Genomic DNA, 25,469 nt, shown 5'->3' with positions numbered 1-25,469 from the left:
CCTCTAGTGAACACTATGGCCCCCGGGTCTACTCCACACCATATCTTCAGCCTTACACTTTTTACTTCGTTGTACTTTTCGCCTTCAGATCTCACTTTCCAAACAATCTTGAAGGGATTGACAACCCCTTTAAAGCGTTGGGTGCAAGCCCTTTTGTGTTTGCACAGGTACTCTGGACTTGACGAGATTCTCCTACTGGATTGATACCTTGGTTCTGAAACTGAGGGAAATACTTACTGCTCCTGTGCTGCATCACCCTTTCCTCTTCAAGGGAAAAACCAACGCAAGCTCAAGAGACGACAGAAGGATCTCTGGCACCACTGTCGGGGAAGGACTTTTGTTGCCGTAGCAAAAGGATTTCTGGTGCCGTTGGCGGGGAGGATCAAGTCAAGAACTCATCCAAGTAGGTGTCGCAAACTCATCTCTTGCATTTACTTTGTTTGCCAGTTGCCTCTCGTTTTCCTCTCCCCCACTTCACAATTTTCCTTTTTCGTTTGCCTTTTGCGTTCGCCCTTTTCTTTCGCTTGCTTTCTGTTCGCCTGTGTGCTATGTACCTTCAATATGCTTGCATCTTCGCTTGCTGAAAATCTAGTGATATGGATCCTCATCCACTTGCTAATCTCTTTAAGAGATCCAATTATGTTGATCCAAGTGCTAGTGAGTTGAGTGCACTTGACTATCTTTATGGAGTTTTGCTTGAGATGCGTGAATCTGAAAATTGTGAAGAAGAAATGTATGAAGTGATTCACGAGGGCTCCTTGGATGAAAAGCATGATTGCAATGGTTTCACTATAAATTCTATTAGTGACAATCATGCTAAAATTAGGCAAAACCCTAAGCTTGTGGATGCTAGTTTTGCTATGTCCACTACTAGTTGCAATGATCATGATTGGGGTGATGATTTTTCTTATGATCTTGAAAATTTGTTTAAGCCTCATGATGAATATGATGTTTGCAATAAGATTGAAAGTGGGTTTGGAGAAGTCATGACTTTAGTTGATGATAATCCCACTATTTTTGAAGAGCGTCAACTATGCATGCATGTGGATCATGAAAAGAATATCCTTTGTGATAACTATATTGTTGAATTTGATTATTATCCCACATGAAATTGCTATGAGAGAGGAAAATATTGTGGTAGAAACTTTCATGTTACCAAATTACCTCTCGTTGTGTTGAGATTGCTATAGTCTCTTTCTTCTTCCTTGCATTTAGTAACTATTGGTTGTTTTGCCAATCTATTCTCCTATAAAATGCCTATGCATAGGAAGTATGTTAGACTTAGATGTGATTATCACATGCTTTATGATGCTCTCGTTGTGCTTCAATGCTTGTCTTTTGTGTGAGCATCTGTGAATTATCAATGCCTAGGTAAGGGCGTTAAACAATAGCGCTTGTTGTGAATTATCTTTTTCTTTCTGTTTTCTTGCGTCCACACCATCGTAATTCTGGTGTAATTGTGTTTTTGTGTTTATTTTTGTGTTTGAGCCAAGAAAAACCTTTATGACTAGTCTTGGTAATGGTTGTTTGATCCTGCTGGAAAAAGACAGAAACTTTTCGCTTACGAGATGATTTTTCATTTTTATTCAGAAAGAGCTTTTGAGTTGATTATTTTTGCTGCTGGTTTATATGCCTTTTTCCCAGGCAGTCGTAATGTTTCAGAATTTTTGAGGTACCAGAAGTATACAAAGTATACAGATTGCTATAGACTGGTCTGTTTTTGACAGATTCTGCTTTTGTTTAGTTGGTTGCTTGTTTCGATGAAACTATGGTTTGTATCGGGGGTACTAGCCATGGAAAAGTGAGAATAAAGTAGCCCAACACCAATATATATATAATTCAAGTTTGCTACAGTACCAAAAGAGGTGGTAGTTTGTTTTCTTGTGCTAATGTTATCACGAGTTTCTGTTTAAGTTTTTTGTTGTGAAGTTTTCAAGTTTTGGGTGATGTTCTCATGGACGATGAGATAAGGAGTGGAAAGAGCTCAAGCTTGGGGATGCCCAAGGAATCCCAAGCCAAATTAAAGGACACCAAAAAGCCTAAGCTTGGGGATGCCCAGGGAAGGCATCCCCTCTTTGGTCTTCAATCCATTGGTAACATTACTTGGAGCTATATTTTTATTCACCACATGATATGTGTTTTGCTTGGAGAGTCTTGTATCCTAGGAGTCTTTTCTTTTTGTTGTGGCACAATCATCCTTGCTGCACACCTTTTTGAGAGAGAGAGACATGCACTCATCGTGATTTTTCTAGAATGCTCATAGTGCTTTACTTATATCTTTTGAGCTAGATAATTTTGCTCTGTGTGCTTCACTTATATCTTTTAGAGCACGGCGGTGTGTGACTTGGTAGTTGGCTTATGCTATGAAAGTAGTCCCAAAGGTGATAGGTACCCAAAGAGGATACAAAACCTCCATCTTCATGTGCATTGAGTAGAAAGAGAAGTCTTGATTCCTCTCAATTAGTTTTGAGACGTGGATTTGGTAATATTATGAGCTATGTTAGTGGGGTGTTGTGAATCTAGAAATACTTGTGTTGAAGTTAGTGATTCCTGTAACATGCACGTATGGTGAACCGCTATGTTAGGAAGTGGGAGCATAATTTATCTATTGATTGTCATCCTTTGTGTTGAGGTCGGGATCGCGTGGTGGTTAACACCTACCAACCCTTCCCTTAGGAGTATGCGTTTAGCACTTTGTTTCGATTACTAATTAAAACTTTCGCAACAAGTATGTGAGTTATATATGACTAATGTGAGTCCATGGTATAGATGCACTTTCACCTTTCACCATTGCTAGCCTCTTTAGTGCCGTGCAACTTTCGCCGGTGCACAAACTCACCATATGCCTTCCTCAAAACAGCCACCATACCTACCTACTATGGCATTTTCATAGCCATTCCGAGATATATTGCCATGCAACTCCCACCGTTCCGTCTCATGACTTGTGCCATCACTCTCATATTGCCATTGCATGATCGTAAGATAGCTAGCGAGATATTTTCAACGTCATACGCCATGCTAGATCGTTGCACATCCCGATACACTGCCGTATGCATTTCCTATAGAGTCATTATCATTTTGAGCTTTGAGCTATGAGTAAATAAAAGTGTGATGATCATCATTATTAGAGCATTGTCCCATGTGAGGAAGTAAAAAAAGAGGCCAAAGAGCCCAAAAATAAAAATAAAAAGAGAAAAGAGAAAATAAAGAGGCCAAGAGCCCAAATAAAAAAAGAGATAAAAAAGAGAGAAGGGACAATGCTACTATCTTTTTCCACACTTGTGCTTCATGATAGCACCATGCTCTTCATGATTGAGAGCTTCTTGCGTTGTCACAACCATATGCTAGTGGGAATCTTCATTATATAACTTGGCTTCTATATTCCAATGATGGGCTTCCTCAAATTGCCCTAGGTCTTCGTGAGCAAGCAAGTTGGATGCACACCCACTAGTTCTCCTTTTGAGTTTTCACATACTTATAACTCTAGTGCATCCCTTGTATGGCAATCCCTACTCATTTACATTGATATCTATTAATGGGCATCTCCATAGCCCTTTGATACGCCGAGTCAATGTGACCATCTCCTCCTTTTTGTCTCATAACCACCACCACACTCTATTCCACCTATAGTTCTATATCCATGGCTCACACTCATGTATTGCGTTATAGTTATAAAAAGTTTGAGAAAGTAAGAGTGCGAAAACAATTACTTGGCCAATACAGGGGTTGTGCATGATTTACATTAGTTGTGTGAGGATGATGGAGCATAGCTAGACTATATGATTTTTTAGGGATAACTTTCCTTGGCCTTGTCATTTTGAAAGTTCATGATTACTTTGCTAGTTTGATTGAAGTATTATTGTTTTCATGTGAATAGCAAACTATTGTTTTGAATCTTACGGATCTGAACATTCATGTCACGTGAAAGAAGTTGCAAAGGACTACTATGCTAGGTAGCATTCCACATCAAAAATTCATTCCTTATCACTTCCCTACTCGAGGACGAGCAGGAGTTAAGCTTAGGGATGCTTGATAGGTCTCCAACGTATCTATAATTTTTGATGGTTTAATGCTATTATATTGTCAAACTTTGCATGATTTGCATGACTTTTATATATTTTTTGGGACTAACTTATTAACTCAGTGCCAAGCGCCAGTTCCTGTTTTTTCCATGTTTTTACCCCTTTCAGAGGAGATTTTGAAACGGAGTCCAAACGGAATAAAATCCCCGAAAAGATTTTTTCCGTAACGGAAGAAGATCAGGAAACTTGAGAGCCAAGGCAGGGGGTCCCAGGGGCCCCACAATCCCCCTCCCCGTGGCCAGGGGGGAGGCCGCGGCCCCCAGGCTTGTGGGCCCCCTGGACCTCCTTTGCCCTAGGTTTTGCGCCTATATATCCCCAAAAATTCCACAAAAAATCAGGAGATGATCGAAAGTACTTTTCCGCCGCCGCAAGCTTCTGTCTCCGCAAGATCCCATCTGCGGCACGTTCTGGTGCCCTGCCAGAGGGGGGATTCGGATACGGAGGGCTTCTTCATCAACATCATGACCTCTCCGCTGATGCGTGAGTAGTTCACCATAGACCTACGGATCCATATAGCTAGTAACTAGATGGCTTCTTCTCTCTCTTGGATCTTCAATACAAAGTTCTCCATGATCTTCATGGAGACCTATCCGATGTAATCTTCTTTTGCGGTGTGTTTGTCGAGATCCGATGAATTGTGGATTTATGATCAGATTATCTATGAATCTTATTTGAGTTTCTTCTGATCTCTCTTATGCATGATTTCATATCCTCGTAATTCTCTTCAAGTTGTGGGTTTTGTTTGGCCAACTAGATCTATGATTCTTGCAATGGGAGAAGTGCTTGGTTTTGGGTTCATACCGTGCGGTGACCTTACCCAGTGACAGAAGGGGTAGCGAGGCACGCATCGTGTTGTTGCCATCAAGTGTAAAAAGATGGGGTTTTCATCATTGGTTTGAGATTATCCCTCTACATCATGTCATCTTGCTTAAGGCGTTACTCTGTTTGTCATGAACTCAATACACTAGATGCATGCTGGATAGCGGTCGATGTGTGGAGTGATAGTAGTAGATGCAGAAAGTATCGGTCTACTTGTCTCGGACGTGATGCCTATATGTATGATCATTTCCTTAGATATCATCCTGACTTTGTGCGGTTCTATCAGTTGCTCGACAGTAATTTGTTTACCCACCGTGATATTTGCTATTTTGAGACAAGCCTCTAGTGAACAGTATGGCCCCCGGGTCTACTCCACACCATATTTTCAGCCTTACACTTTTTACTTCATTGTACTTTTCGCCTTCAGATCTCACTTTGCAAACAATCTTGAAGGGATTGACAACCCCTTTAAAGCGTTGGGTGCAAGCTCTTTTGTGTTTGCACATGTACTCTGGACTTGACGAGATTCTCCTACTGGATGGATACCTTGGTTCTCAAACTGAGAGAAATATTTACTGCTCATGTGATGCATCATCTTTTCCTCTTCAAGGGAAAAATCAACGCAAGCTCAAGAGACGATAGAAAGATCTCTGGCACCACTGCCGGGGAAGGACTTTTGTTGCCGTAGCAGTGGTCGAGGCCGAGCGATGCAGTGTGGTTTGTGTCTTTCTCTCATACACTCATCTATGTGAGGCGTTCACTAACTGAACCCAGGCGAGGCCTTTGCTCAATGAACCACAGCGATCGATCAATCTCGCGCAATATGTATTGAACATGAGCGATTGATCGTCCCTCACACTATGTATTATTCAACCAAATCGATGCCTTTTGCTGCCAACTGAACTCGAGTGACTCCTTCACTTCTAATTAGACCCGAGCGATCGGTCCCTTCTTACTGCTTACTCAAGCTGATCAATTGATGTGTTGCATTGATCCCATGTGCGAGACATGAGTTGAGCTAGCCGATTAGTTTCCTCACGATGAACAGTGCCCACTGTTGTTGTCTGATATGTGTAGTAGAACGAGTCAGGACTTGCATCAATCGAGCCTGATGCACTAGTGTACAAAAGTTAGCTTTGGTGTGGCAAAGTTGGCCTTTGCTGGCGTAGGGGTCCAATGCCACCAATATGGCGCCAATGAAAAATGTTACCAGTGTTTTTGGGGCCTACTTCAACAGTATTATGAGATATGCTAGTGTGCCACATGTCCAACGCCGACAATATGTTCATGATAGCACCGTCATGGCATGTTTTCCAATGCCAACAATACGTTTTTTCACTAATAAAAAAATTATATGCAACAATTTGGACCTAGTCTATATATGCATCAATTTAAAGTTAACTATGTTCAACTTCACAAAATTTAGTAGTTTTAAAGTACGAACTTCACAAACTCCAAAACGACAGTACTAGTAGTTCATCATCAATCAAACTACCTACATCTCACATCCCTCTTTGAAGGATTAACTTCATCTGGCGTAGCTTTTTCCTATTGATCCCCCCTCTTTTTTTAAATGGTCTCTCTCCATCTTCAATTAATTCATCTCGACGCTCAGGAGTTTTATCTCCTTCTCATGTTGATCCCTCTCCTAGAATAGTTGTTCCTTCTGCTCCTTCATCCTAAGTATCTTATTGAAGAGATCACACTTATCGTCAGTGATCTCATCCTTATCCATCTTCAATGAGGAATTCAACTCCCAAAGAGCCTTTATTGTAATCTCGTGAGACACAATCAGCTCATGAGTAAGCATGTCCATGTCACAAGCTGAAAGTGCTAGTTATCGACTCGAGGGGGTGAATAGGCGATTTTTATGAAAAGCTTTGAAATAGTAAATGTATTCAAACTTAAACGAAAGAGATACAATATGAGGTAGGGATAAGTATCAACGATCTAAGCAAAGCATGCAATAATACGAAGACATCCAATGATGCAAAGCATAGTCATCATGCGAACTAAGATATATCACTGATAAACTTAGGTAGTGTGAAGATAAACAACAGTTGGGAATGCCTTTGGAGAAAATCTTCGGGGTGAGATGATCAAGCAATGGTTTCACAGTACAGTAAGTAAAGAGACTGAAGGATAGAACAAGTAACTTGATGAAGACACAAGATTTGTTGTGACAACTGTACATCTGGTTGGGGAGGCTTAGACCTCGTCTTCAGCTTGCTCCACTTGAGGTGAAGTCTCTGAGGCAACACCCAATCACTCAGGTAAGCCTTCAGCGGAGACTTCTGAAACCCGTACAAAATTGGTCACCCATCAATCCACAATGACTCCTAGATTGATCTAGACCATGGTCACCCGACAATCCACAATGACTCTTGGATGCACTAGACCATGACGGCTAACCATTAGGAAGATCATAGTCTTCAAGTGTAATGAGTCTTCAGTTCTCTCAGAACTAAATAACTTCGGTAATGCTTAAAATCTCTGGCTCTAGGTGTTTGGGTTTATCCTCGTAGGATAGTTCTCTCTCTCTCAATGTCTTCGAGGTGGCTTGCTCCAAAACAACAACAGTTGTATCTATAAGGAACCACCAACTTATTGTAGAGGGGGTAGGCTATTTATAGACAACATGCAACCCTACTTGATATGATTGAAATGACCATGGGTCACTGTCCAACCGACACGTGCTCAACGGTTGGATTTGAAAGACACAGACGACAACATTACTTGGGGTGCAAGCAGTGCTGACTCAACCAACTCTCAAAGAGATTTCCTCTCATTCTCTTCGCTCGAATACATAAGTAAATGTGGGTTGAGCATTACGTAAACATCTAAATTTGATCACATCAACACCACTTAACAATATGATGGTTCCTATGACCCGGGAAGAAAGAAACAGAACAACATAAGACTTTGTAGTCGTGTTTCATTATCTTTGATCAATATCTTCGGGCATCACCAATGGCTTCGGTCATCATCAATGTCTTGGGACATTTTTGGGGGTCATCTTTGAAGGTTAAACCAAATCTCCAGGGACTTCTATATGTGTTATACTGTGAACTCCCAAAAACACATTAATCCCTCAACCTCGTTTGTCTTCAATACTCCAAAACGAACAAAGGGTGGTACTAGATGCTCTTACAATCTCCCCCTTTCTAGTGATTGATGACAAACTAGTTGAATTGTTCAACGGGGATAAATATATGTGAAGATAAATACATGGAGACTATGATTACAAGATGTAGAGAGCTCCCCCCAAAAGATGTGCTCATGAAGATTTTGCTTTGAATGCAAAATCACATGGCACGCTGTAGTTGGTGGAGATCTCCCCCTATATCTTGGAATCCAATCACTATGCATTTGAAGATAATCATGAAAAAAATGAAATGCATCATGAAAAATGGCGTACGCGGAATGACTTTGAATGCATACGATATGAAATGAAATAGCAGCAAAGATACGATAAGAAGGAGTGTGCAGACGTCCGTCAGGACTTAAGTTTTACAACCCAAAAGCACAAGTGTTTGGAACAAGCGTTATAAACTTAACAAAAGTAGCACGCCCACCTCATATAGACCCATTCAAATACTATCAACCAATGCTTCCTCCCTGTCGGTGTCAAAACCGAAGGATCTCGAGTAGGGGGTCCCAAACTGTGGACCTTGGATCGATGGGTTATAGGAAGAAGGAGGAGACAACGGTTTACCCAGGTCCGGGTCCTCCTATGGAGGTAATACCCTACGTCCTACTTATTGTATTGATGAAGATGATTACAGAGTAGATCTACCTCGAGATTGTATATGCTAAACCCTAGAGGCTTCAGCCTCCTCTACACGGATAGGGGTCTTTGGTTTATATAGACACTAGGTACCCTAGGGTTTACAAGTTACCAACTATAATCGGGAATAGATGAGCCGACCTAGTCTTTCTAAGCTTGGAGTGCACGCCGGTCCTCGGATCGTTCCTTCCTACGTACGAAGTTGTCAACTACCTGGACTATGATGATTCGGTCCATGGGTCGGTACCCTGAGGACCCCTTAATCTAGTACTCCCTCACTCCCCTTTGTCATAAAATGACCAAAGAGGGCAAAGACATTGGGCACTATTCATCCCCACGGCGTGAAGATGTTGGTGCAGCTGGGTTGTTGGAGGTTGGTGCAGGCTGAGTTGCTGCAACGACAATCTGATTTGATGGTGCAGGAGGGGAAGTGACGGATTCAGCTTCACCACGGGCAAGATTAGCATGGACTGATTCTGTGGATGAAGAGAATTCATTGTCTTCGAGGGATGGCGTCTAGCGCCATTTCTCCGTATGAGGAGGAGGGGCACCAAATTTGAAGTGTTCATCAAAGCCATCCTCACAAAGTTCTTCCTTTGGAGCTAGGAGAGACAATGTCTTCCAAGAGCGCATGAAGTTTTCATGTGCAAGAAAAGAGTTCTTTGTGGAGAGGTTGCTTATGTGATTAATGTCACTCCAGTTCATGCATTTGCCTCGGTGTCCACTCATAATGACGATCTTGCTTCTGAATCAGAGAGACGATAAGTTATCATTCATTCATGGCATGCTCTCTTCTTGGTTGGGGCAGCATAGTTGAAGTGGCTTCAGTGTCAGTCACACTTGGCTGAGGGCGTCTAAAAGAGCCAATGAGTCTTGCTCGGGCTACATCAGATGGAATGTGAAGCCCTTCAACATCAGGAGTTCTACTCGTTCTATCAACAATTGTATTCTTTGCCTTGGATGGATAGATGTCTTCGTGTATGACTTCTACATCAGGAAGATATGTCTCGTCATTGCGAGCAGAAGATTGCCATGGATGACTTCAGCATCAGGATGATCCATGCTGCAAAGATCTTGAGTTCAAATAGATTGATGCTATTGGCAGCCAGGTTTCTTAGGAATAGATCTTGAATATTGAAACCTGATGCCATAGACATTGTTATAGACCAATGTCTTCAATGCACCTTGCAGGTTTTTGAAGATAAATGCCCCTTGATTGGCCATATGGTCTGACAAAGAATATGATATATAGTTCTTGGAAGATACTCAATATCATTAATGAAGAAGGTGGTGGGAAGATCAAGATCTAGGGCCAAAGGCTTCATCAGAGTGACATGGCAGTCATATTTGGCTTAGGTGACTAAAATATGCTATGATTGGCTTCAGCATACGCTAAAGATCTTGGATCTAAGTCTTCGCCAGATGCGGTAAGAGGTGTGGTGGCGAAGAATTCCATGGCAGGAGCTTGGACATGTTCATCTTGAATCATGAATTCCATTTTCCATGTGTTCAGGTCTCTTCCCTAGCCATAGATGTGGAGTGTTGCATAAAATTGAAGAATCAGTTCTTCATTCCAATCTTCATTGTTAGTCATAAAAGGCAGCAGCACAACATCTCGAAGACAATCGAGTGCTTGATCAAATCACGAAAGACAACTAACTTCTTCAAAGCTAAGATGCTTGTGACGGGAGATCTCGTTCTGGCCATACAGCACAACAATATAGTAATCTCTTTGAGGCATGCTCCAGAACCGGCCAGACTGAATCTTTGGCTTCGTGTCTAGATTCCCGCCTGAATCGAAAAGTGTTGTTCAATCTGTACCGCTGAACATTAAAGATAATTTGATAACCAACACCTTGATGTCGAATACTTGGAAGCCTGGGCATTGGTTGTTGGAAATATGCCCTAGAGGCAATAATAAATTGGTTATTAATATATTTCCTTCTTCATAATCATCCTCTATTATCCATGCTAGAATTGTATTGATTGGAAACTAAAATACATGTGTGGATACATAGACAACACACTGTCCCTAGTGAGACTCTAGTTGAATAGCTCGTTGATGAAAGATGGTCAAGGTTTCCTGGCCATAGACAAGTGTTGTCACTTGATAACGTGATCACATCATTAGGAGAATGATGTGTTGGACGACACCCAAACTGTGAACGTAGCATACGATCATGTCAGTTTATTGCTATTGTTTTCCGCATGTCAATGTATCTGTTCCTATGACCATGAGATCATGCAACTCTCGGATACGGGAGGAATACCTTGTGTGTGTCAAATGTTGCAATGTAACTAGGTGACTATAAAGGTGCTCTACAGCTATCTCCGAAGGTGTCAGTTGGGTTGGCATGGATCAAGACTGGGATTTGTCACTCCATGTGATGGAGAGGTATCTCGGGAACCACTCGGTAATACAACATCACAACAAAGCTTGCAAGAAATGCGACTAAGGAGTTAGTCACGGGATCTTGTATTACAGAAAGAGTAAAGAGACTTGCCGGTAACGAGATTGAACTAGGTATGGAGAAACCGAAGATCGTATCTCGGGCCAGTAACATACCGAAGGACAAAGGGAACATCATATGGGATTAACTGAATCCTTGACATAGAGGTTCAATCGATAGAGATCTCCATAGAATATGTAGGAGCCAATATGTACATCCAGGTCCCGCAATTGGTTATTGACCAGAGAATGTCTCAGGTCATGTCTACATAGTTCTCCCACCCGCACGGTCAGCACACTTAAGGTTCGATGACGTTTCGGTATAGTTCAGTTATAGGTGTTGGTAACCGAAAGTTGTTCGGAGTCCCGGATGAGATCCCTGACGTCATGAGGAGCTTCGAAATGGTCCGGAGGTAAATATTGATATATAGGAAGTCCTGTGTTGGTCACTGTAAAAGTTTCGGGTACTTCGGTAGTGTACCGGGAGTGTCGGGAGGGTACCGGGGACCATCGGTAGGGGTGTCACGCTCCGAGGGGCCTCATGGGCTATGGGAGGAGACAAGACAGCCCCTAGTGGTCTGGCCTAAGCCCCCACTAAGTCCCATGAGGTTTGAGAAGGAAAAAAACCAAAGGTGGAAGAGGAGGAAAGGATTTCCAGGTGGAGAGGAGGAATCCTACTCCTAGTAGGATTGGAGTAGGACTCCCCCACCTCCAATTTCGGCCAAACCTTGAGGGTTTGAGGCTACCTCCTCCCCTCCCTCCCTCCTATATATACTAGAGGAATTAGAGGCAGACCTAACCCTAATTGCCACGTGCTCCCTCTTCTTCTATCTAGATATGTTTCTCCTCTAGTCTAATTCGGCAGTGCTTAGGCCAAGCCCTGCTGGATTAGTTCACCACCACCACAACGCTGCCGTGTTGGAGAACTCATCTATCTCTCTGCCCCTCTTGCTGGATCAAGAAGGCGGTGACCGTCATCGAGCTGTACGTGTGCGGAACGCGGAGGTGCCGTCCGTTCGGCACTAGATTGGGATGGATCGTGATGGGATCAATGGAAGGATCGTGATGAGATCACGGGACGGGTCGTGATTTGGATTGCAAAGATGTTCCACTACTTCAACCGCGTTATATACGCTTACGCTTAGCGATCTACAAGGGTATATAGATTCACTCTCCCCTCTCATAGATGATCATCACCATGGATAGGTATCGCATGCGCGTAGGAAATTTTTTGTTTCCCATGCAACGTTCCCCAACAGTGGCATCATGAGCTAGGTTCATGCGTAGATGATATCTCGAGTAGAACACAAAAGAGTTTGTGGACGTTGATGTTCAATTTTCTGCCCTCCTTAGTCTTTTCTTGATTCGGCGGCATTGTTGGATTGAAGCGGCGCGGACCAACTTTACTCATACGCTTACGAGAGACCGGTTTCATCGACTGACATGCAACTTGTTGCATAAAAGATGACTGACTGGTGTCCATTTTTTCAACTTTAGTTGAATCAGATTTGACCGAGGCGGTCCTTGGAGAAGGTTAAATAGCAATTTGCATATCACCGTTGTGGCTTTGCGTAAGTAAGATGCGATCATACTAGATATCCATAGCAGCCACGTAAAACATGCAACAACAAATTAGAGGACCTCTAACTTGTTTTTGTACGGTATGCTTCTGATGTGATATGGCCAAATACATGATATGATATATTGGATGTATGAGATGATCATGTTGTAATAGTTAAGTGTCGACTTGCATGTCGATGCTACGACAGCCAGCAGGAGTGATAGGGTTGTCTTTAAAATTATTTTGCGCTTGCACATGCTCTTGCTATATCGCTAGGCAATAGGTTTCGTAGTAACAACAAAGGTAGCGCGACAACCTCGATGGCAGCACGATGATGGAGATCATGCCGGTGCTTTGGTGATGGAGGTCAAGAAGCACAAGTTCACGACCATATCATGTCACTTTTGATTTGCATGTGATGTTAAACCTTTTATGCACCTTATTTTTCTTAGGACAATGGTAGCATTATCAGGTGATCCCTCACTAAAATTTCCATATAAAATTGTGTTCTCCTCGACTGTGCACCATTGCGACAGTTCGTCGTTTCGTTACACCACATGATGATAGGGTGTGATAGACTCAACGTTCACATACAACGGGTGCAAAATAGTTGCACACACGGAACACTCGGGTTAAACTTGACGAGCCTAACATGTACAGACACAGACTCGGAACACAAGAGAGTGAAAGGTCGAGCATGAATCATATAGTTGATATGATCAACATGGACATGTTCACAATTGAAACTAATCACAACTCACGTGATGATAGGACTTGAGTTAGTGGATTTCGATCATGCGCCACTCGAATGACTTGAGGGATGCCTATTTGACTGGGAGTCCTTAAGTAATATGATTAATTGCACTCATTATCATGAACATAGTCACAAGGTCTCTGCAAATTATGTTGTAGCTTGCGCTGTAGCTCTACTGTCTTTAATATGTTCCTAGAGAAAATTTAGTTGAAAGATAATAGTAGCAATTATGCGGACTAGGTCCGTAAACTGAGGATTGTCCTCATTCCTGCACAGAAGGCGTATGTCCTTAATGCACCGTTCAGTGTGCTAAAGCCCGAGCATCGTCTGTAGATGTTGCGAACATCTGACATACACGTTTATGATGACTACATGATAGTTGAGTGCATAATGCTTAAACGGCTTAGAATTGAGGCGATGAAGATGTTTCGAACATCGCAGGACATACGAGATGTTCCAAGGGATGAAACTAGGATTTCAGGCTCGTGCCCTTGTTGAGAGGTATGAGACCTCCAACAAGATTCTGTGTCTACAAAGTAAGGGAGAAAAGCTCAATCGTTGAGCATGTGCTTAGATTGTCTGACTGCTAAAATCGCTTGAATCGAGTGGGAGTTAATCTTCGAGATGAGATAGTGATGGTTCTCCAAAGTCACTTCCACCAAGCTACTAGAGCTTCGTGATGAACTATAACATATCAGGAATAGATCTGATGATCCTTGAGCTCTTCACGATGTTTGACACCGCGAAAGTAGAAATCAAAAGGAAGCATCAATTGTTGATGGTTAGTAAAACCACTAGTTTCAAGAAGGGCAAGGGCAAGAAGGGATACTTCATGAAACGGCAAACCAGTTGCTGCTCTAGTGAAGAGACCCAAGGTTGAACCCAAACCCAAGAATAAGTGCTTCTGTAATGAGGGGAACGGTCACTAAAGAGGAACTATCCTAGATACTTGGTAGATGAGAAGGCTCGCAGAGTCGACAAAAGTATATTGGATATACATGATATTGGTATGTACTTTACTAGTACTCCTAGTAGCACCAAGGTATTAGATACCAGTTTGGTTGCTAAGTGTTAGTAACTCGGAATAAAAGCTATGGAATAAACGGAGACTAGCTAAAGGCGAGGTGACGATATGTGTTGGAAGTGTTTCCAAGGTTGATGTGATCAAACATCGCACGCTCCCTCTACCAACGGGATTAGTGTTAAACCTAAATAATTTTTATTTGGTGTTTGTGTGGAGCATAGACATGATTAGATTGTGTTTATCGCAATATGGTTATTCATTTAAAGAGAATAATTGTTACTCCATTTATTTGAATAATACCTTCAACGGTGTTGCACCTAAAATGAATGGTTTATTGAACCTTGATCATAGTGCTACACATGTTCATAATATTGATGCCAAAAGATATAAAGTAGTAATGATAGTACCACTTACTTGTGGCACTGCCACTTGAGTCATATTGGTATAAAATGAATGAAGAAGCTCCATGCTGATGGATCTTTGGACTCACTCATTTTTAAAAGTTTGAGACATGTGAACCATGTCTATTGGTATAAATGCATGAAGAAACTCCATGCAGATGGATCGTTTGGACTCACTTGGTTTTGGATCACTTGAGACATGCAAATCATACCACATGAGCAAGATGACCGAAGGCCTCGTTTTCGAGTGAGATGGAACAGAAAGTAACTTGTTGGAAGTAATACATTATGATGTATGCAGTCCAATGAGTGCTGAGTCACGCAGTGGATATCGTTATGTTCTTACTTCACATATGATTTGAGTATATACTAGTATATTTACTTGATGAAACACAAGTCTGAATTATAGAAAAGTGCAAGTAATTTCAGAGTGAAGTTGAAGATCGTCATGACAAGATGATGAAATGTCCACGATGTGATCGTAGAGATGAATATCTAAGTTCGGGTTTGGTACACATTTAAGATAATGTGAAAATGTTTCACAGCTGATGCCACCTGGAACACCATAGTGTGATTGATGGTGTGTCTGAACTTCATAGCCGCGCCCTATTGTATATGGTGCATACTATGATGTCTCTTATCGAAGTACCACCATAGGTTTTGGCTTAGGCATTATAAAGAACCGCATTCACTTTAAACAGGGCACCATGTAATTCCGTTGAGATGACACCGTAGGAAATATGGTTTGGAGAAACCTAAGCTGTCGTTTCTTAAAAGTTTGGGGCTGCGACGCTTATGTGAAAAAGTTTCAGCGTGATAAGCTCAAACCCAAAGCGGATAATGCATCTTCATAGGATACCCAAAACAGTTACCTATATCTCCTATCTCAGATCCAGAAGGAAAGTGTTTGTTTCTAGAAATGGGTCCTTCCTCGAGGAAAAGTTTCTCTCAAAAGAATCGAGTGGGAGGATGGTGGGAACTTGATGAGGTTATTGAACCGTCACTTCAACCAGTGTGTAGCAGGGCACAGGAAGTTGTTCCTGTGGCTCCTACACCAATTGAAGTGGAAGCTGATGATAGTGATCATGAAGCTTCGGATCAAGTCACTACAAACCTAGTAGGTCGACAAGGTCACGTACTTCTCCAGAGTGGTACGGTAACCCTTTCTTGGAGGTCATGCTGTTGGACAACAATGAACCTATCAACTATGTAGAAGCGATGGTGGGCCCGGATTCCGACAAATGGTTGGAGGCCATGAAATCCGAGGTAGGATCCATGTATGAAAACAAAGTGTTGACTTTGTAAGAACTACTTGATAGTCGTAAGGTTATTGGGTACAGATGGATTTTTAAAAGGAAGACGGACGATGATGGTAAGTGTCACCAGTAAGAAAGCTCGACTTGTCGCCAAGATGTTTTCGACAAATTGAAGGAGTTGACTACTATGAGACTTTGTCAATCGTAGCGATGCTAAGAGTCTATTGGATTTATGCCGGCAGTTCCTGCATTATTTATGAAATCTTGTAGATAGGATGTCAAAACATTGTTTCCTTGACGGTTTCCTTGAGGAAATGTTGTATGTGATACAATCAGAATGTTTTTTCGATCCTAAAGGATGCTAACAGGTATGCAAGCTCCAGCGATCCTTCTATGGACTGGAGCAAGCATCTCGGAGTTGGAATATACGCTTTGATGAGATGATCAAAGTTTTTGGTTTTATACAAAGTTTAGGAGAAACTTGTATTTCCAAAGAAGGGAGTGGGAGCACTATAGAGTCTGTGATTAGAATATGTGACTGACGTATTGTTGATCGGAAATAATGTAGAATTTCTGGAAAGCATAAAGGATTATTTGAAAGGAGTTTTTCAAAGGGAAATTTGGATTGAGCTACTTGAACATTGAGCATGAAGATCTATGGAGATAGATCAACACGCTTAATAAAACTTTCAAATGAATACATACCGTAACAAGATTTTTTGAAGAAGTTCAAAATGGATCAGTTGAAGAAGGAGTTCTTGACTGTATTGTAAGCTGTGATTTTGAGTAAGACTCAAAAGCCTGACCACAGCAGAAGAAAGAGAAAGGACGAAGGTCCTCCCCTATGCCTTAGCTGTAGGCTCTAAACTATGCCATGTTGTGTACCACACCTGATGTGTGCCTTCCCATGAGTCTGACAAGGGGTACAAAGAGTGATCCAGGATTGAATCACTGAACATCGATCAAATTTATGCTTAGTAACTAGTGGACTAAGGAATTTTTCTGGATTATGGAGGTGATTAAAGAGTTCGTCATAAAGGGTTACGTCGATGAAAGATTTGACACTAATCTGGATAACTCTGAATAGTAAACCGGATTCATATAATGGAGCAGTCATTTGGAATAGTTCCAAATGGCATGTAGAGGAAGCATCTATACGAAGACATGGAGATTTGTAAAGCACACACGGATCTGAAAGTTTCAGACCCGTTGACTAAAAACCTTGCTCGCAAGCAAGACATGATCGAACCCCAGAACTGTATGGGTGTTAGATTCATTACAAACACATAGTGATGTGAACTAGATTATTGACTGTCGTGCAAGTGGGAGACTGTTGTAAATATGCCCTAGAGGCAATAATAAATTGGTTATTATTAGATCTCTTTGTTCATAATAATCGTCAATTATCCATGCTAGAATTGTACTGATTGGAAACTCAAATACATGTGTGGATACATAGACAACACACTGTCCCTAGTGAGCCTCTAGTTGACTAGCTCGTTCATCAAAGATGGTCAAGGTTTCCTGGCCATAGATAAGTGTTGTCACATGATAACGGGATCACATCATTAGGAGAATGATGTAATGGACGAGACCCAAACTGTGAACGTAGCATATGATTGTGTCAGTTTATTGCTACCGTTTTCTGTATGTCAATGTATGTGTTCCTATGACCATGAGATCATGCAACTCCTGGACACCGGAGGAATACCATGTGTTTTTAAAATGTTGCAACGTAACTGGGTGACTATAAAGGTTCTCTACAGGTATCTCCGAAGGTGTTAGTTGGGTTGGCATGGATCAAGACTGGGATTTGTCACTCCATGTGACGGAGAGGTGTCTCGGGGCCCACTCGGTAATACAACATCACAACAAGCCTTGGAAGCAAGGTGACTAAGGAGTTAGTCACGGGATCTTGTATTACAAAATGAGTAAAGACACTTGCCGGTGATGATATTTAACTAGGTATGGAGATACCGACGATCGAATCTCGGCCAAGTAACATACCGAAGGACAAAGGGAACAACATACGGGATTAACTGAATCTTTGACATAGAGGTTCAACCGATAGAGATCTTCGTAGAATATGTAGGAGCAAATATGGACATCCAGATCCCGCTATTGGTAACTGACTAGAGAATGTCTCAGGTCATGTCTACCTAGTTCTCGAACCCGCAGGGTCTGCACACTTAAGGTTCGGTGACGTTTTGGTATAGTTGACTTATAGGTGTTGGGAACCGAAAATTGTTCGGAGTCCCAGATGAGATCCCGGATGTCAGAAGGAGATCCGGAATGGTTCGGAGGTAAAGATTGATATATAGGAAGTCCTGTTTTGGTCACCGGAAAAGTTTCGGGTAATTCGGTAGTGTACCGGGAGTGTCGGGAGGGTACCAAGGACCTTCGGGAGGGTTGTCATGCCCCGAGGGGCCTCATGGTCTGTGGGAGGAGAAAACCAGCCCCTAATTGGCTAGCCTTAGTCCCCACTAAGGCCCATGAGGTTTGAGAAGGAAAAACCCCAAAGGTGGAAGAGGAGGAAAGGGTTTCGAAGTGGAGAGGAGGAATCCTACTCCTAGTAGGATTGGAGTAGGACTCCTCCACCTCCATTTTTGGCCAAACCTTGAGGGTTACAGGATGTGTCCTCCCCTCCCTCCCTCATATATATACTAGAGGAATTAGAGGCAGCCCTAACCCTAATTTCCACGTGCTCCCTCTACTTCTCTCTAGATTTGTTTCTCCTCTAGTCTAATTCGGCAATGCTTAGGCGAAGCCCTGCTGGATTAGTTCACCACCACCACCACCACGTCGCCGTGTTGGAGAACTCATCTATATCTCCACCCCTCTTGTTGGATCAATAAGGCGGTGATCATCATCGAGTTGTACGTGTGCTGAACGCGGAGGTGTCGTCCGTTCGGCACTAGATCGGGATGGATCATCATTGGATCGCAGGACGGATCGTGATGAGATCACGGGACGGGCCGCGATTGGTATCGCAAAGATGTTCCACTACATCAACCGCGTTATATACGCTTCTGCTTAGCTATCTACAAGGGTATGTAGATTCACTCTCCCCTCTCGTACATGATTATCACCATGGATAGGTATTGCGTGTGTGTAGGAAATGTTTTGTTTCATAACTCCTGTCCGCCGAAAGATGTTGAATTCATATTGCGGGGCCATTCCTGCTGGAGCTTCAACCTTGACAATCTTATAGGAACCATTTGTCCTTCCCTGTTACGAGCCATGACAACATTTTTAGCATCGTCACCGGTGGATGGTGTAGCACATACATGAGGGTCATCAGGTGCAACAACAATATCTACAACTATAACTTCACCTACTTTGTGAGAAACTTAAGGTTGATCATGAGGAATGTATTCAAGCCTGAGTGCTTCACCGTCGGATGTAGTCGGAGTCACACACACTTTATTTTAACGAATGCTTTGCATCAAAGGAGGGACTTGCCTTGATCCTTTGTGAAGCCTTTTTAGAGGCGATGTAGGTGCAGGGGGCTTCTCGTGGTTTTGTAATGGCAGATGTCCTCGTGAAAGGACTTAGATATGGAGCCCTTGCACCTTGGTGGCGACTCAAAGGGGTTGAGCAGAAGCGCTACTCGGGTTTACCCAGGTTCGGCCGCTCCGATGGAGGTAAAAGGCTATGTCCTGCTTTGTGTATATTTGATGGTGGAATCAATTACAAGGGTGCGTAACTCGCCTGACCTAGCTCTCGATGGATTGTAACTTAATCTTTCTACCTTAGAGATATGCCTTTATATATAGGTCGAGGCCCTAGGTTTATAGGAGTCGAGGTGACATCATGAATCGTGGCCCGATATATCTCTAACCCGCTATGTCCCTCAAGTAAGGAAAGTTCCCAGCGAGTCTTCCTCTTCTTGGGCCTTGAGTTGCCATGAGGGAACATGGGCTAAACCGCCTCTCTCTATGAAGATCAGCTCACGCCTCATGTGTTTTGTTCTAAGTCCATCTTGAAGCACGAACGCTGAGTCGTCATGAACCTGACAACCTGACCCGACCCAATAGGGCGGGTCACACAACGGGCCCCATATTGTCTTGAATTTATTCACACCAATAAATCTTTACTCCTCACCATGGCGACTCACACGGAATTTCGGACTCGGCCTTTTTTCTCAAAAAGTGACAAGCCGCTACTCTCTATGCTTCGCCCAAATCATCAGAATACTCATAGATGACATCATCTCCCCCATCATTTCAGGGATCTAGTGGCGTTATCTCAACGATCTTTTTTTACTTTATCCCGTCACCCCGAAAATCCACGCGCCATCATTGCCGATTTTTAATGTGTCCCCTCGATTCCCGTGACTGTCGTTCCAGGTCCAGCCTCGGGGCTTTAGAAAGCCACAGGGGAGGGGGCCTTTCCTTCGTCTACACTGTCGCTCCTCTTCTTCTTCCTCGAGTTGGTGCTGGGAGTGCTCCGCCGCCATAGAGCTTCCGCTTCGGATCTACTATCCCTGGATCATTCGGGCTCGACGCTCGGCGTAGATCTTAGCGGGGCCGCCTCCACCAATGTCTACATTCACCAGGTAAACTTCCTCTTCTTCTTAGATCTAGTTTACCCATCATCTTTGTTCTTAGGGCGGTACTGTAGTTCTTCAAGCCTCTGTAGATCGCTCCATTAACCTCATAGCTGTCATTTGAATCCCGTAGCTTAGTAAAAAATTGTGGTAGATTTGTTTAATAATTGCAGCAAATACGTTGCTCTTTTCCATGGCTTCGCAAGATCCCCTCATGGGTTCTACGACGCTTGTGCGTCCTTAATGTTCTTAGGATTTGCAGAGTATTTTTCATTTTAGGGCACCCGTAGATCCATATTTCCTAGCACCTTGCGGGAAACGTGTTTGCCTCATATCCAGGAAATTTACTAAGGAAAACTTGAAAAGCAATCCGTCCTTAGGCTGCGGTGAGTCATAATTTCTGTTGAGATGCCTCCCCAACAACATGTTAACGAGTTAATATTTCTATAGGTCCTTACGACCCGCCAATCGCCTTTATGTAGATCTCTGTCTCTGTGCTTTTGCGGGCATGGGTCACATCTTCAAGTGTAATTGGTTGCCATCAGAGGTGAGCGACGCGGTCCTTGGAGATTTTGTCAAAGTGGGAACTCTAGCTCTGTAGGAAACAATCGGTTGGCGAGCCGCCTTAGGAGAACAACATCCACAACCCATCGACGGGGAGGTGGTGGTTTTTACTGACCATATTGAGTGGGGCTTCACGCCGTGTGGCTCAACATTATTCAGAGATGCATTGCAGTTCTTTAACCTCCATCCCCAGGACTTAGGCCCAAACTCGATCACCAACCTCTGTCAATTCCAAGTATTTTGTGAAGCTTACATGCAGATAGAACCTACCGTCCTTCTGTTCAGGAAATTCTTCTATTTGAACCGCCAAACTGAATTCGCTGACGGCCCCTGCCTAGAACTTGGCGGGGTAAACATTCAGAGACGACGAGAATACCGGTTCCCAACTGCTGCTCTACCTTGTCACCCCAAGGACTAGGGGAAGACTTGGTTTTACTGCCACGACACTGTTCCAGCCACTGAGATCCCTCTACCAGGTTTTAGGCAGGAATGTCTACCCATGGGTTTTGAGCTACCCAAGAAGCTGACTGATGAGGAAGAAGCTTCACTCGCCCCTGTCTTCACAATACTCAGGGCCTTGATCGCCAACAGCCTCACTGGAATTGATCTGATTCACTCCTGGGTGGAATGGCAAATAATGGTTCTGAGCCACCGGGGTGGCTTAATGTGCGAATACGATGGCATCTTAAATCATCTGCAATGCTTCTACAATGTCACGCTTACGACGGAAGATATTGTCAATATCGTGAAGAAACAATGTGGCGAGCCAATTGAGAATTGCTCCAAGATTGGCTCAATGTCTCCAACCCGGCTCGAGAGGTAAAAAAACTTGACTCACCTGTCTTGTATTTTTATAATTTTGAACTTGTTTTCTGACCCGGCCTCCAATTATGTTAACCAGAAGAACTCGCCTTATTGGAAGTGAATATCTAAAACTGTCGTCAAGAAGACGACAACGAAAGCCGCCCCAAAGAAGAAAACCAAGGGAAAAGCCGCTGCTACGGCAACAAAAGTCCTTCCCCGGCAACGGCGCCAGAAATTCTTCTTGTACTACTCAAACCACAGTGCCAAAAATTGACGCGTTGATGGAGACTTGCTTGCATTGGTTCTTCCCTTGAACAGGAAAGGGTGATGCAGCAAAGGAGCAGTAAGTATTTCCCTAAGTTTGAGAACCAAGGTATCGATCCAGTTGGAGAGTCTCGTCAAGTCCAGAGTACCTGCGCAAACACAAACGAGCTTGCACCCAACGCTATAAAGGGGTTGTCAATCCCTTCAAGATTGTTTGCAAAGTGAGATCTGAAGGCAGAAGGTGCAACGAAGTAAAAAGAGTAAGGCTGAAAATATGGTGTGGAGTAAACCCGGGGGCCATAGTGTTCACTAGAGGCTTCTCTCAAAATAGCAAGTATTACAGTGGGTGACCAAATTACTGTGGAGCAATTGATAGAACGGCGCAAAGTAATGATGATATCTAAGGCAATGATCATACATATAGGCATCACGTCCGAGACAAGTAGACCAATACTTTCTGCATCTACTACTATTACTCCACACATCGACCGCTATCCAGCATGCATCTAGTGTATTGAGTTCATGACGAACGGAGTAACACCTTAAGCAAGATGACATGATGTAGAGGGAGAATCTCAAACCAATGATGAAAACCCCATCTTTTTACCCTTGATGGCAACAAAACGATGTGTGCCTCTCTACCCCTTCTATCACTGGTTAAGGTCACCACACGGTATGAACCCAAAACCAAGCACTTCTCCCATTGCAAGGATCATAGATCTAGTTGGCCAAACAAAACCCACAACTCGAAGAGAATTACAAGGATATGAAATCATGCATAAGAGAGATCAGAAGAAACTCAAATAAGATTCATAGATAATCTGATCATAAAACCACAATTCATCGGATCTCGACAAACACACCGGAAAAGAAGATTACATCGGATAGATCTCCATGAAGATCATGGAGAACTTTGTATTGAAGATCCAAGAGAGAGAAGAAGCCATTTAGTTACTAGCTATGGACCCGTAGGTCTATGGTGAACTACTCACGCATCATCGAAGAGGTCATGGTGTTGATGAAGAAGCCCTCTGTATCTGAATCCCCCCTCTGGCAGGGCACCAGAACGTGCCCTAGATGGGATCTTGCGGAGACAGAAGCTTGCGGCGGCGGAAAAGTACTTTCGATGATCTCCTGATTTTTTATGGATTTTGAGGGAATATATAGGCGCAAACCCTAGGGAAAAGGAGCCTCAGGGAGCCCACAAGCCTGGTGGCCGTGCCCCCCTGGCCGCACCGTGAGGGCTTGTGGGGTCCCTGGTGGTCCCCTGCCCTGATTCTCCGGCTCCTCGCTCTTTTTCTGTTCCGGAAAATATCTTTTTGGCAGTTTCATTCCGTTTGGACTCCGTTCAAAATCCTCCTCTGAAAGGGGTCAAAAACATGGAAAAAACAGGAACTGGCACTTGGCACTGAGTTAATAAGTTAGTCCCAGAAAATATATAAAAGGCATGCAAAACATCCAAAGTTTGACAAGAAAATAGCACGAAACCATCAAAAATTATAGATACGTTGGAGACGTATCAAGCATCCCCAAGCTTAACTCCTGCTCGTCCTCGAGTAAGGAAGTGATAAAGACTGAATTTTTGATGTGGAATGCTACCTAGCATAGTTGTCCTTTGTAACTTCTTTCACGTGACATGAATGTTCAGATCCGTAAGATTCAAAACAATAGTTTCCTATTGACATGAAAACAATAATACTTCAAGCAAACTAGCAAAGTAATCATGAACTTTCAAACTGACAAGGCTAAGGAAAGTCATCCCTACAAAATCATATAGTCTGGCTATGCACCATCATCCTCACACAACTAATGGAAATCATGCACAACCCCAGTATTGGCCAAGTAATTGCTTTCGCACTCTTACTTTCTCAAACATTTTATAACTGTCAGGCAATACATGAGCGTGAGCCATGGATATAGCACTATAAGTGGAATAGAGTGTGGTGGTGGTTGTGAGACAAAAAGGAGGAGATGGTCACATTGACTCGGCGTATCAAAGGGCTATGGAGATGCCCATTAATAGATATCAATGTGAATGAGTAGGGATTGCCATAAAAGGGATGCACTAGAGCTATAATTATGTGAAAGCTCAAAAGGAGAACTACTGGGTGTGCATCCAACTTGCTTGCTCACGAAGACCTAGGGCAATTTTGAGGAAGCCCATCATTGGAATATACAAGCCAAGTTATATAATGAAGATTCCCACTAGCATATGGTAGTGACAAAGCAAGAAGCTCTCAATCATGAAGAACATGGTGCTATTATGAAGCACAAGTGTGGAAAAAGATAGTAGAATTGTGCTTCTCTCTTTTTCTCTCTCTTTTTTTTATTTGGGCACTTGGGCCTCTCTTTTTTTCTCTTTTCTCTCTCTTTTTTTGGGCTCTTTGGCCTCTCTTTTTTTGTTTCCTGACATGGGACAATGCTCTAATGATGATGATCATCACACTTTTATTTACTCACAGCTCAAAGCTTAGAACGATGATGACTCTATAGGAAATGTCTCCGGTAGTGTACTAGGATGTGCAACGTTCTAGCATGGCGTATGACATTGAAAACATCTCGCTAGCTATCTTATGATCATGCAATGGTAATATGAGAGTGACGACACAAGTCATGAGACGGAACGGTGGGAGTTGCATGGCAATATATCTCTGAATGTCTATGAAAATGCCATAGTAGGTAGGTATGGTGGCTGTTTTGAGGAAGGCATATGGTGGGTTTGTGCACCGGCGAGAATTGCGCGGCACTAGAGAGGCTAGCAATGGTGGAAGGTGAAAGTGCATCTATACCATGGACTCACATTAGTCATGAAGAACTCACATACTTGTTGCGAAAGTTTTTATTAGTAAACAAACAAAGTGCTAAACGCATACTCATAGGGGAAGGGTTGGTAGGTGTTAACCATCGCGCGATCCTGACCTCAACACAAAGGATGACAATCAATAGATCAATTATGCTCCGACTTCCCAACATAGCGGTTCACCATAAGTGCATGCTATGGGAATCACTAACTTCAACACAAGTATTTCCAGATTCAGAACACCCTACTAACATAGCTCTTAATATTACCAAATCCACGCCTCAAAACTAATTGAGAGGAATCAAAACTTCTCTTTCTACTCAATGCACATGAAGATGGAGGTTTTGTATCCTTT

This window comes from Hordeum vulgare, chromosome 7H, assembly GCF_904849725.1.
Source record: "Hordeum vulgare subsp. vulgare chromosome 7H, MorexV3_pseudomolecules_assembly, whole genome shotgun sequence".
NCBI lineage: Eukaryota > Viridiplantae > Streptophyta > Magnoliopsida > Poales > Poaceae > Hordeum > Hordeum vulgare.
This window is presented reverse-complemented; position numbering follows the sequence as displayed.